This window comes from Neoarius graeffei, chromosome 20 (assembly GCF_027579695.1).
Source record: "Neoarius graeffei isolate fNeoGra1 chromosome 20, fNeoGra1.pri, whole genome shotgun sequence".
Lineage (NCBI taxonomy): Eukaryota > Metazoa > Chordata > Actinopteri > Siluriformes > Ariidae > Neoarius > Neoarius graeffei.
In genome coordinates, this window is record NC_083588.1 from 46,090,512 (window position 1) to 46,105,025 (window position 14,514).

Consider the following 14,514-nt stretch of genomic DNA (forward strand, 5'->3'; position numbering starts at 1 on the left):
ACCTGTGAGAGACATCGTAGGACGGAAGTAAAACGTACAGCGGAAATCAACGTGACCAACATCTGCCAGCGTCGTCAAAAGACGCGCGCGCCCTCTTTCGAATGCTGACGTAATCAAGCTGGAAGTTTTGTTTGTTTTGATAGCAATCAGGAAAGTTTGAAAAAAGTAGGCAGTAATCGTCATTTAAACTCATTTTTGTACAATATTTCATTTGGAAAACAGTTTTCAAAATGGCGGCACTGACACCTGGCTGACACTTCACGTTTTGAAGTCTCGCACAAGTCTCGTGAAGATGGCACGGATAAGCGACGCCTGCCGTGGACCAAACAAACTAAATTCAACATGGCTAAAAACCGAATAGGCCGATAAGTATAATATTTAATTGCAATTAGTTGCCAATACGAGTCACAGTATAAGGTTACTAAAACCGAAAACGTAATTGAATAACACTTTAATTAAGAAATAAAGCAAGTTTAAAAATGACTTCAGTTCTCCTTTAATAAATTTACATTTTTGCCAGTGATTTGAACTTACTAGGGGAAAGATTTCCCTTTGAAAACACCTTCAGAGGGGTCACACAAATAAAATGTACGTTTTTATGTTCTACTCAAATAGTTAGTTTTCTGCAGTGATGTGATGCTTAGCCAGTGTAACTATTTAGTTAATATACCACCTCATTAGGCAATTAGCTTCCTGGCTATGTTTAGACAACTAACAGCCAAAATTAGCTCGTTAGTCGTAAATTAGATTTTTCAGTAGAGCATTAAAAATTTTCTTTACAGTTTTATATTATGGTATCTTACTTTATGGTATCTCTCTCTCTTTTTTTTAAACTCCATTTGCCCGTACTCCATGTCACTCCACTTCACGGTCATTGGGTGTGGCAGATGACTGTGATTGGCTGAATGCTGAATATACTTTTCCCTGGAAATCCCAGATGCTTTCCTTTGGCCTTATTTACATAAAACGTACACTTTTGAAATTGTACCTTTTGAGGTTTGTGTTTAGGATTATAGACGGCACGGTGGTGTAGTGGTTAGCGCTGTTGCCTCACAGCAAGAAGGTTCTGAGTTCCAGCCCAGCGGCCGATGGGGGCCTTTCTGTGTGGAGTGTGCATGTTGTGTCCGTGTAGGTTTCCTCCGGGTGCTCCGGTTTCCTCCACAGTCCAAAGACATGCAGGTTAGGCTAACTGGTGGCTCTAAATTGACTGTAGGTGTGAATGTGAGTGTGAATAGTTGTGTGTCTTTGTGTCAGCCCTGTGATGACCTGGCGACTTGTCCAGGGTGTACCCCGCCTTTCGCCCATAGTCAGCTGGGATAGGCTCCAGCTTGCCTGCGACCCTGCACAGGATAAGCGGTTATGGATAATGGGTGGATGGATAGGATTATAATTAAATCATATATTTTTAAAGGCAAATCCCAACCCAGCAAGTTCGAAACAAAGAAAAAAACACTGACGGCTAGGTTAATTTATGAAATGCAACACAGAAAAAAAAATTTTATGTGTAATGTATGTAATGCAAATATCTGAAATTCATATTCAAATACTTTTGTCAGCTTCCAAGCGCTATACAATGGTGTTTGAAAGTTTGTGAACCCTTTAGAATTTTCTATATTTCTGCATAAATATGGCCTAAAACATCATCAGATTTTCACACAAGTCCTAAAAGTAGATAAAGAGAACCCAGTTAAACAAATGAGACAAAAATATTATACTTGGTCATTTCTTTATTGAGGAAAATGATCCTATATTACATATCTGTGAGTGGCAAAAGTATGTGAACCTCTAGGATTAGCAGTGAATTTGAAGGTGAAATTAGAGTCAGGTGTTTTCAATCAATGGGATGACAATCAGGTGTGAGTGGGCACCCTGTTTTATTTAAAGAGCAGGGATCTATCAAAGTCTGATCTTCACAACACATGTTTGTGGAAGTGTATCATGGCACGAACAAAGGAGATTTCTGAGGACCTCAGAAAAAGCGTTGTTGATGCTCATCAGGCTGGAAAAGGTTACAAAACCATCTCTAAAGAGTTTGGACTCCACCAATCCACAGTCAGACAGATTGTGTACAAATGGACGAAATTCAAGACCATTGTTACCCTCCCCAGGAGTGGTTGACCAACAAAGATCACTCCAAGAGCAAGGCATGTAATAGTCGGCAAGGTCACAAAGGACCCCAGGGTAACTTCTAAGCAACTGAAGGCTTCTCTCACATTGGCTAATGCTAATGTTCATGAGTCCACCATCAAGAGAACACTGAACAACAATGGTGTGCATGGCAGGGCTGCAAGAAGAAAGCCACTGCTCTCCAAAAAGAACATTGCTGCTTGTCTACAGTTTGCTAAAGATCACGTGGACAAGCCAGAAGGCTATTGGAAAAATGTTTTGTGGATGGATGAGACCAAAATAGAACTTTTTGGTTTAAATGAGAAGCATTATGTTTGGAGAAAGGAAAACACTGCATTCCAGCATAAGAACCTTATCCCATCTGTGAAACATGGTGGCGGTAGTATTATGGTTTGGGCCTGTTTTGCTGCATCTGGGCCAGGACAGCTTGCCATCACTGATGGAACAATGAATTCTGAATTATACCAGCGAATTCTAAAGGAAAATGTCAGGACATCTGTCCATGAACTGAATCTCAAGAGAAGGTGGGTCATGCAGCAAGACAACGACCCTAAGCACACAAGTCGTTCTACCAAAGAATGGTTAAAGAAGAATAAAGTTAATGTTTTGGAATGGCCAAGTCAAAGTCCTGACCTTAATCCAATCGAAATGTTGTGGAAGGACCTGAAGCGAGCAGTTCATGTGAGGAAACCCACCAACATCCCAGAGTTGAAGCTGTTCTGTACAGAGGAATGGGCTAAAATTCCTCCAAGCTGGTGTGCAGGACTGATCAACGGTTACCGGAAACGTTTAGTTGCAGTTATTGCTGCACAAGGGGGTCACACCAGATACTGAAAGCAAAGGTTCACATACTTTTGCCACTCACAGATGTGTAATATTGGATCATTTTCCTCAATAAATAAATGACCAAGTATAATATTTTTGTCTCATGTGTTTAACTGGGTTCTCTTTAGCTACTTTTAGGACTTGTGTGAAAATCCGATGATGTTTTAGGTCATATTTATGCAGAAATATAGAAAATTTTAAAGGGTTCACAAACTTTCAAGCACCACTGTACACTTCGCTTATCTGTATTATGAAATGAATGTGTAGTGGGTTTGTGCAAAATTCTTTTTTCTTGTCCAAAAATCACTTTTCCTGTCAAAAGAAATTGGGTCCGGTTGTGTTTTTATTATATGCCACCTTGAAGACATGAGAAATTAGCACAAAATTAGATATTTGACCTGCCTTGTCCAAAATGTCTCTGTGAGCCAGCACCTTATTGCCATAACTCAGTTCAATTTCAGTTGAAAACCTTCTATGAACCTGGACGTGAGCTGCACGCTAAAGCAGGTGGCCAATATCTCAGTAATTAAGGTTTGCCTGCTCAGGCTAATCTTTTTTTTTGTTTTGTAGCTTCAGTGCAACCAGAGAAAATGGATCAGCGCTGAACATATTGTGAGCTGTTGCTTATGGGAGTTAGCAAGCCAGAAAAGGGGAAGAATAAGGCAATGGATATCAAGAGGAAAAGTATTCCTCAAGACAGAAAGTTCAAAAGAGAAAGAGAGAAAGACAGAGATTTAGATTTTATCCTGCTGCCAGCATATCTTATTTCCAGCAAGGAAAGAAAAGAGATTCGCTGGGGGATTAATCTGGCTATAAAAGTGCTAATTTACTGAGCAGGGGGGGGAAAAACAGTGGAGAATGTAAACCTTTATTAACTGTCACAGTCACAGTCTTCCTGGAAAGGTTCGATCTACAGGCAGAATGACAGAGAAGAAGAGACGGGGGGAAACAACTTGCCAGCATGACTAGCATCACAAATATTGCTTTCTAATAAGCAACCACTGGCCTTACACTGGCCTTTATACTGTAATCAATGATAGGTGTAAAGGGGTGAAAAAAGAAATAAAAGGAGTTTATTTAACACTGGATGTTTCCTCACACCCTCACACAGGGGCGCCGCCAGAAATTTTGGGCCCCATGAAAGATTAGAATTTTGGGCCCCCCAACTTTGCCCACCCTCGTCACAATTGCACTATTGTCATTATTTGATTTTTGATAGCCCATGGACCTTGAGTTTGTGACTTTGTTATTACATTTTATGTATTAACCTACTAGGGACTAGATGAAAACTGGTCAGTGGCTAATTCTGACCACGTTCATACTGTTCATTTACCATTCGCTAATATTTTGAACACACATGTGAGCGATTAGCTACCTTTCTTTGGGAAAAACTGAGTGACCAGTTGCCTGCCTCTCCGGTCCCTCTCAGCTTTCAGCTGCCTTTCTTTACGTTTTTGACAGCCACTCTTCATATTTAGCGATCATAGACTGTACGCACTCCACTGCTGGCTGGCTGGCTGCTGCACCGCGACACAGCAGCAAGTAGCGTTGCACTGATCAGCACACAGATTTAACGCATCGCACTTCTACCAGAACTGGACCGTACCATTTCGCAAAAGGGGGAGGGTTAAATGACAATATGTTGAAGAACTCAAGAAATAGACAACCTTGTTCAATTAGCTCATTTTACCAGATGGAATATTGCATTGTTGTTATTTCAAAAGTCTTATTAAAATCATTAAAAGCATATTATCAGCCCCTTAAAGGGCCCCATGGCAGTGCTGGGCCCCTAGAATTGTTCTAACCTTTCCCCCCCTGGCGGCGCCCATGCCCTCACATAGTTGAATCACTGTGAGCCAGATTAGTATCAACTAGCCTTAGGTATACGCACGCACACGCACACACACACACACACACACACACACACACACACACACACACACACACACACACACACACAGAGTCATTCTGTCCTGTCCATCAATTCAGAGTCCTCACTTTGACAGGTGTCACATCTGGTGGTTGTAACATGTGGCTCTGTACCAGCACAACTAATGAGATCATGACACGTGCATTCGAACAAAATTAGCAATTAGCACAGGATTATTATACTGTTACATATCCAGTATCAAATATCCTCCTCGGCACTATACAACTACTCAGTGATGTTTTTATAATGTAATCTTACACAACACATTGTATAATTTATCGTTTTCAGTGAGGATTTATTTTTTTTAAATATGGTAATGCACTGTAATGGAATGGAACAAAAATGCAAATCCTTTTCCACTTATAATAGTTACACAGTTGTTATAAAATTTTTAAGGCATTATTAAAAAATGTAGCTGTCATCACGTTTTTCTGCGCTGCTGTGTTGATCTTGATGGACATTATGGCGATTCTTAAATAATAATAATAAGAGGAAGAAGAGAAAGAAGAAGTTACATTTATATAGCGCCTTTCTCAAACTCAAGGTCACTTTACATTGGTCAAAGAAAACAACACACACATAAAAAAAAGAAAAAAGGAGTTGCTAAAGAGTGGTGAGTTTATACACTGGTGGAGAAATGTTTGTGAAACAGAAAGGTTTCTGATGAGATGAGATGAGATTTGAAGGAAGGAAGAGAAGAGCAGTCACGGAGGGGTTGAGGAAGGGACCCTCGGGCTAAAGGACACAGCAAACTCAATTGCTATACGTATGAATATCTGTTTTTGAAAACCCACAGCAACCTATAGAGAGTGAGGAGTTAAATAATTTAATATTAAAGGAGCTGTTTGTAACTTCTGTATCATATTTCTGCCTCCGAGACAAATCACCAACTGCAATGAAAATACTGACATGCTTTCCATTTCCCCTTAACCACCTTCTCTTTTTATATACCCTCTATTAAAACTATTTTTTTCCCTAGTGAATAGCATTTTAAGGAAAAATTACAGAGCTGATCTGCTCTGTTCTGGATGGAAGTGCAAAGATCATTTCTGGGTCATAAAAAATTTAAATAGAAGCCTCAATTAAAGAAACTAGCCAGATCCATTGCATGGGAATTGTGAATACTGTGAATCACATTTTCTCTAACGTAGCTTTAAAAAATGTAATGATCTAGATGTCAACTTGTAAACGTTGCAAATCGCACCTTTAAATCATAATTACAAAACATGATACTGTTAGGCTATAGACCCTTTTCAGTCACGTGACCTTCGTAAACGCGACCGCCATTTTGGACATGTAGTGGACTTCGGCTCAAATCGGTTTGAATGCGAGGAAGGCGACAAACATAAAAGAAAAAGGAGCGAGATGCAGAAAACTGTATTTACTAGTTTACTGTAATTATGATCTGGCAGCTACTTACACCGGATCCAGTGTAAATAGCTGCCGGAGCCGCCGGCCGCGAGCTAGTGCGCGCTCTCCCTCCCTGGCCGGCCGCGAGCTAGCGCGCGCTCTCCCTCCCCGGCCGGCCACGAGCTAGCGCACGCTCTCCCTCCCCGGCCGGCCGCGAGCTAGCGCGCGCGCGCTCTCCCCAGCCAGCCGCGAGCTAGCGCGCGCGTGCTCCGGAACCTCGGACGTTGGCTCCGGCAGCTATTTACACTGGATCCGGTGTAAATAGCTGCCAGATCATAATTACAGTAAACTAGAATGGAATGTTAACAGCAATGTAATGCCTTTTCTGGCTAATTTTATTCGTCTTACCTCCAACAAAGTGGTCACTACACAAGCGTTGGTATGCCGCTATCCATCTTCTCCGTCGGTCAGCATCTACCGGGATCCGATAAAATGATAACCCTTGCCTTGTTTGTTGATGGTTACTACATCCAGGTGCACAACAATATAGTGGCATGATGGAAGTCTTGCTGAAAATAAACACTTTCTTTGCTGCCGTTCCTCAATGTTGGCTGTGGTAAACTACTGGTAGTACATGTCCAAAATGGCGGCCGCGTTTGTCGTGACTTCATGTGAAAAGGGTCCATACCTGTTGCAGTCTCAAATCTGAACACGTAGAGAATCATTCATCATCACTGCCCAAACCTGATTCGAGCTTGAGGCAAACTATGTTTTGGTTGGCTTGGCCAGAATTGCAGCAGTAGATGGCCTTTCTGCGCACACACACAGGCAATTTAGAGTAGCCAGCTAACCTAATTGCATGTCTTTAGACTGTGGGGGAAACCGGAGCACCCGGAGGAAACCCACACAGACACAGGGAGAACATACAAACTCCACACAGAATAGCCCCTGTCGACCACTGGGCTCGAACCCAGAACCTTCTTGCTGTGAGGCAACAGTGCACTGCACCACCCTCACAGGACTACATTGTGGACATAATCCAAGTCTAACTAGAAGAGCACTTGGCAGAGTGCATTCCTACGCCAAGCCACATATCCGGATTTGCATCAAAATCTAACCACTTGTTCCTTGGCCCATGGCCCATTTTCCCTCAAAATTTCATCAAAATCCGTTCACTATTTTTGAGTTACACTGGGAACAGGCAAACAAACATAACTTCCTCCAAAACAGTTGGCAGAGGTAATAAGCAGATTTTTTATGTTATTATTTCACAAAGAAAGACATATAATCATTGGTATAGTGGAGCTTGGGGTGGCACGGTGGTGTAGTGGTTAGCGCTGTCACCTCACAGCAAGAAGGTCCGGGTTCGAGCCCCATGGCCGACGAGGGCCTTTCTGTGTGGAGTTTACATGTTCTCCCCATGTCCGCATGGGTTTCCTCCGGGTGCTCCGGTTTCCCCCACAGTCCAAAGACATGCAGGTTAGGTTAACTGGTGACTCTAAATTGACCGTAGGTGTGAATGTGAGTGTGAATGGTTGTCTGTGTCTATGTGTCAGCCCTGTGATGACCTGGCGACTTGTCCAGGGTGTACCCCGCCTTTCGCCCGTAGTCAGCTGGGATAGGCTCCAGCTTGCCTGCAACCCTGTAGAACAGGATAAAGCGACTAGAGATAATGAGATGAGATAGTGGAGCTTTTTATTTTAGTAGATATTTGTTTGGCATGGTGGCGTAGTAGTTAGCATTATCGCCTCACAGCAAAAAAGTTCTGGGTTCGAGCCCAGTGGCCGACGAGGGCCTTTCTGTGTGGAGTTTACATGTTCTCCTCATGTCTGCATGGGTTTGCTCTGGTTTCCCCTACAGTCCAAAGACATGCAGGTTAGGCTAATTGGTGGCTCTAAATTGACCGTGAGTGTGAAGGGTTGAGAGGAGAAAACCTCTATCCAGTATAAGGCAACGGGAAACCACTACTGAAGCCGTCAGAGCGGCCACATCACTGTAATCATATACCAAAATGGATGGACAGAGATGTTTGTTTAGTATTTATTAAAGGAATCTCCAGTGTCAGATATGTGACAGTATGTTTCCCTCCATGGGAGGTTGTTAAAATCAGAGGACTTTTTGTGCTTTCCCATTTCTTGGTAACATGACAAGATATGTTTTGGGTTTGTTTGTTTTTTTCCTTCTTTGCTTATATGCACAAATCAAAGCCCTTACATAAATGCATTTTTAAGACGTGACGTGCTTAGAAAAGAATGTATGATATAACACTGTGTTTAACTTTCAGAAAAGGCTCTTAGTGCGAGAGTTTGAAAAAGACATCTCTCTTAACCATCCAAAGAACCTTTGAAGAACCTCTTTTTCAAAAGAGTCGAATGAGTGGATTGTAGCTGCAGAGTGCATTATTAGTATATAGTTTTGCTTTAATGATTATCAACTGCCTTATCGTCAGTGAGTAGCTGTGTAAGTTCTGCACTGGTGTAAAAGGAGTGAACCTACACACACTGCAGCCAAGTGTGCTAGTGTGTGTGAACTGACTGCAGTAACCCTTATGCTGTTGGGGCTTGGAGCTGTCAGCACTACTGCTCTCTAGCTGATAGCTCTGTCAAATCAGTGTGTGTGTGTGTGTGTGTGTTGGGGCTAATTGAATGAGTGTCAGTGTAGCTGAGAGTGGATCACAGCAAGAGGTGAAATGAGACGTTGGAGGGATATACTGAGTGTGAGAGTGAAAGCGATGGAGAAAGAAAAGTGTGTGTGTGTGTATGTGTGTGGTAATGACAGTAGGTGGTCAGTAGTGTTCATTATGGTTGTTGGCAGTGCAGGGGAATCTAGCTGTATTAGGAAGGACTCTGAATGCTTGTGTGGTTTGAGCAACACCACCAAGCTTGCCAAAACTGCGAATCACATTCATCCTAGCCTTGATTCCTAGCAAATACATCATCCTGAAAAGCTCTGACGCTGCATGAGAATCCATGGAACATGTAATGCCTCAATTATTTTCATTTCATCTCGTGGTTCTGTACAACCCGATATATTTTAACGTGCATTGCTCAGGGTGACGGAGTTCTGAGATCGTTTGAAATCTTTCTGTGCCTAGACTGATCATAGACATCTTTAGTCAAGCCTGCATTCCAAAACATTTGAATGTGGCTAAAGAGCCTTTTGAAATTTGAGCCATTTCAGATGGATAATTAGTGGCCCAGAAATGGCTAACGGTTAATTAATGGCGTTGGAGTAATCATCAGTACCAAATTCATCCTGGTTGGATCAGTGATCCCGCAAGTACAACGGGATCACTGATCCAACCAGGATGTTATCTAACCAGTGAGTTATCGTCCCACCTATCCTCTCACCTTTTTTCTCCATGGTGTCTATAATCATGTTTCTCCAGGTCATGTCTGCTCATGTTTTTAGCTCTTTATAGCCTCTCCCTTTCAACCTGTCTACTCCAAAATGCTGCTTTAAAATATATCACTTCTCTTTTTCATTCTTTCCAGCACTCTCATTTTGCACATGGCTCATTCCCCCAATGACCCATGTGCACCATCTCTGTCATCTTTCTTACTGTCACCCTTACTTGACCATTGGGAGTGGCTCACTTGGCTTTGAAAAGCAGAAAGCTAGCAACAGGGAGAGAAAAAGAGAGCAAGATGGAGAAAGAAGTAGTAAAGTGCAACAGGAACTCATTTCAGTGGAAGCTACAGATTGCAGCACAGGCTTGGACTAGCAGAGTAGCAGAATCATAAAAATATATTCACTACTCATGATGAAGAGTTCTCACCAAGCTTAGCCCATTACCCTGGTGTAACATTCTTTATTCTTCCATTTAGTCGCACTGTATTTACCAAATAACAAAACATTGGAACAAAATATGGTTAATGTGAAAAACTGAACATGAACCTGAGTTTAAAGGGTTAAAGAGAGAGACAGAAATATGGGTGGAAAGAGGAGGATGAAACAGAGAGTCAGGATGAGAGAAAAGGTTAACAACTTGCACACATTTGTACATTAATACTTAACGTGTGTGTGTGTGTGTGTGTGTGTGTGTGTGTGTGTGTGTGTGTGTGTGTATACACTCCAGGGAAGAGGAGACAGCTATATATAGGGAGAGAGAGAACTCTACTGGAACAAACCCAAACAATCCAGTAAACAAAAGGTTAATATTTCAGATGTCTCTAATTACAAAAATAATGATTACTCCAGAGACGAATACATCAAAAGAAAAACGAAGAGAGGAGATTGCAAAAGAATGTCAGGATGAATGAAAACATATACTTTATTACAAAGACAAATGCAGGAAGTTTTCAGAGAAAGGACTAATTAGAGGAATTCCTTCACTTACCTCTGATTGCGTGAGTATAAAAGAGTCCCTCATAAACAAGTGGATTCCAAAGCTTACAGGTCTGCACTAACAGGTGGTGTGAGAGAAAGAGAAAGAGAGCCTGAGAGACAGAGAGAGAGAGAGAGAGAGAGAGAGAGGGAGGGAGGGGAGAGGAGATACAGAGCGATGGAGAGAGTGAGGAAGAGGCAGAGATGGAGAAGCGTGAGTATTTATCAGATGGTAAATATTCTGTATAACTGTCAGAAGACGTAGAGCAGGTGGTAAGGTGAGGTTGTGTGTCAGTGATGGTTAGAGAAGAAGAAAGAGCGACTGACTATAAGAACTGTGAAGTTCAACTGTGACAAAATACTGAATGAGAACGTGCACAAGTCTGCATTGCACAGGAGGGAGAATTTCATTTCTGCGATTCTGATACTCATTCCCAGTCCCTTGTGCACTCATCTTCTGCTTTCCTCCCTGATATTTACTCCACTTCCACATGTTCCTTTTCTTTTTTACCGGGGACTTTAATTGACTGGCAATCTTCCAATATCCTTTGGGAGTGCATGCATTTATCTGCTGTGTCAACCTTAGTGAATATCTTTGTGCACATTAAGATTCCTTCCAGCCTCCCACTGTCTCTACTTATGACTGCAATGACTGCATTATAACTATGTGTGTGTGTGGTGTGTGTGTGTGTGTGTGTGTGAGAGAGAGAAAGAGAGATTTATCCCTGATACAGGAAGTGTGCTGCAGCAGGATAGCGTGTAAGCAGCGGCTGTATGCTGTGCCACATAAGCACGTGCCAGCAGCAGCATCTGTCTTTCTCTCTATATAATTTGCTCTAATGATGCCTAATGATACATGCGTGGAGACACGGATTCAGGATGACCATTTTCTAAACCCCTCCTCCATTTCAGTTTCCTTTCCATCTCTTTTCCCCCCTCTGTCTTTCTCTCCTTCTCTTTCTGTGGTCAGTGGCATGGTGATAAGCGACATCCCCCAGAGTGAGCAGTCTCTCGATTTCTGTTGAATATTATCTTCAACTCTGATGCAACACATCTCATTGATCTCTCCCTTTCTTCTGTTCTCCACTTTGCAGTGGCTGGCCCCCACACTTCACTTCTCCGTTCTTCCAATTTTCCTCCATGCTTCCTTGGCTGATGGATTGTTATCTCTTATTTCTCTGCCAGGGTTGACTGTCCTGTCTGTGTGGACACACATGCTCTTGTCCAACATTTCCTCTCTCGTTCATTTCCTTGTCTTCTTGTCATCTTGCTTGTCATACTGATCTACAGGCCTCCCAGTGGAATATACTGGCTATTTATTAAAATTTATGGACTGCCTTATCATGTCAAATCGGCTCACTGCACAAATGTAATGAAAGTAAACAGCTGCTGTCCGAATGACGTGCCCATGTCTTGAAGGCTGAACCAATCCCAGCTCGGGGTGTCATCAAATGGCCTCTGAACTGCTTGGTACATCAAGCAGCGGCATGTTACCAATCAGCTGAGGTGTTAACTGCATCACTTTGATTTGTATTTGTTCATTTAGCACACTGTGGGTGCATATCAAAAAGGTCACGCGTTATCTCCAGACCCTTGAGAAGCAGAGATGTTTGATTGAAGAGGAAATGTGGGTGGGTATTTCTCTACTGTTTGTAGCACTGGAAGGGCCGTATAGTCCACCATCTTGTGAACGGCCATTGCTGTTGACCAAATTGAATTGAGCTTTTATTACATCTTTAATACTTAATAAGCTGCTGCGGATATTGCAAAGATAAATATCACCGGCATTAGTTGAACGAATTAAAAGTAGCGAATTAAGACCAAATCAAATCACTTGAGTAAAGCATATATCTTTGCAAGTGCAGTGATTAAAAAGCCAAAGAGGCAATCAGTATTTTACAGTTGGTCTCGAATCGCCTTGATTGTAAGCTCTAAGGTTTATCTGAAGCTTTGTACCTGTTTAACTCTGTCACTTCTGTTATTAAAGCAAGCACTTTACAAACAGTTTCCAAACCTTCTCAGTTTGCACCTGTTCTGATCATTACCATTGAGTCTGAATGGTTTAAAGGAGCCAAACTAAAGCAGGAATCCATGCTGCGTCTGGGACACGTGAAGCTCTTGGCAGCAGACGGTGTTGGGGTTTTGTTATTAAAGCCAACATTGTGTGATTTCTATTTGCCAGATTTTCACATTGCTGTCAGAAGCAGTGGAATTCATCCAAGCACACCTGTTCTGATCTCAACTATCATGTCTAAATGCTTTAAATTGTCAGAAATAATCCAGAAGCATAGTGCTACATTTAAAAAAAAAACAGCAACTAAAAAGTTGTATTGTGGCTCATCCATTCGAATTCAAATCAGTCTCCTGTGCCAAAAAAACATCCAAAAAGACCCAGTCCCACTTGGTTCTGGTTCAGCACTGAAATACAATACAAAACCAAATGCCTCCATTCAAATATCTCTCTATATTATTCTGATTCATATCAGCTCCAGTGGTGTGAAGGCAGCGCACACATTGCATCGGTTTATCCACACCATATCTGGATGTCACCGAATGCAGTGAAATGCAACAGAGAAGCAAAATGAAGAAAATATTCAAGGGAAGCTGTGGAGAAAAATATCAGCAGGAGGAAAGCATTTGAGTGACAGTGCCACTATTATAAACAGACACCAGGAAGTCCCTTAAACTCCAATATGGCTTTCATTGGCTTGAGGGAAGCAGGTTGTGTATTGATTTTTCTGACACCCTCAGAGAGAAACGGGAAATGTCTGAAATTTTGAGGAAAATCTCAAACTAGCACAATTGTGTTTATCAATGAGGAAGCAAGAGAGAATGAGAGAGAGAGAGAGAGAGAGAGAGAGAGAGTAAAAGGAGGAATGCAGCAGGCATGAACATGAAAGTACAATGTAGAATGAGAGGAGTGAGCATTGTAATCTAAATTAAATTGGACCTAAATTGTTGTCATCTCAATTAATTAAGCCTTATTAGGTTGAATCAAGATGATGCTCATCATTACAACACTGTCAGTCTTTGAAAAGCCTGACAATTGTCAATCAGAAAGAGATTTACGGTGTATGGATGAAAACATTGATAGGCAGGAGGTAGAGTTGAGGGAATGAAGAGATAAATAGACAAGGACAGAAACAGCAGGTGAGCAGGTGAAAGAACATTTGGAAGTAAATGGCATGGTATGGTGAGGGTAATGAACCAGAAAAAGGAGGTGGAGAAGGTACGAAAAAAGAAGTGAAATATTCGCACTGAATGCACTGCTACGTCAGGGTAAGGTCTTACAGCCCTGTGGTCCATATATGGTCAAAGTGTGTATGATGACCTGATTTCACTAATTAAGTTCTCTGCTCGGAGAAGCACACTGACTGCACATACTTTTTATATATGGCCTACCATCTACAGAATGAATATCAGAAGTTCCATGGTTTTCCGGATCAGATTCAAACTTTGCTTACCTTGCCTACTTTTCGAATTTCACATGATCATTTCAAGATGGAACTCTCACATTCTTCCGGAAAAAGGTTTCTCAAGGGTTCTTTGGGTTCCTCTAACTGGAACTCTCTTTGATATGAAACCACCCACATGGAACTTTGAAATGTTCTCACAGACGTCTCATCTCATCTCATTATCTCTAGCCGCTTTATCCTGTTCTACAGGGTCGCAGGCAAGCTGGAGCCTATCCCAGTTGACTATGGGCGAAAGGCGGGGTACACCCTGGACAAGTCGCCAGGTCATCACAGGGCTGACACATAGACACAGACAACCATTCACACTCACACCTACGGTCAATTTAGAGTCACCAGTTAACCTAACCTGCATGTCTTTGGACTGTGGGGGAAACCGGAGCACCCGGAGGAAACCCACGCGGACACGGGGAGAACATGCAAACTCCACACAGAAAGGCCCGCGCCGGCTCCGGGGCTCGAACCCAGACCTTCTTGCTGTGA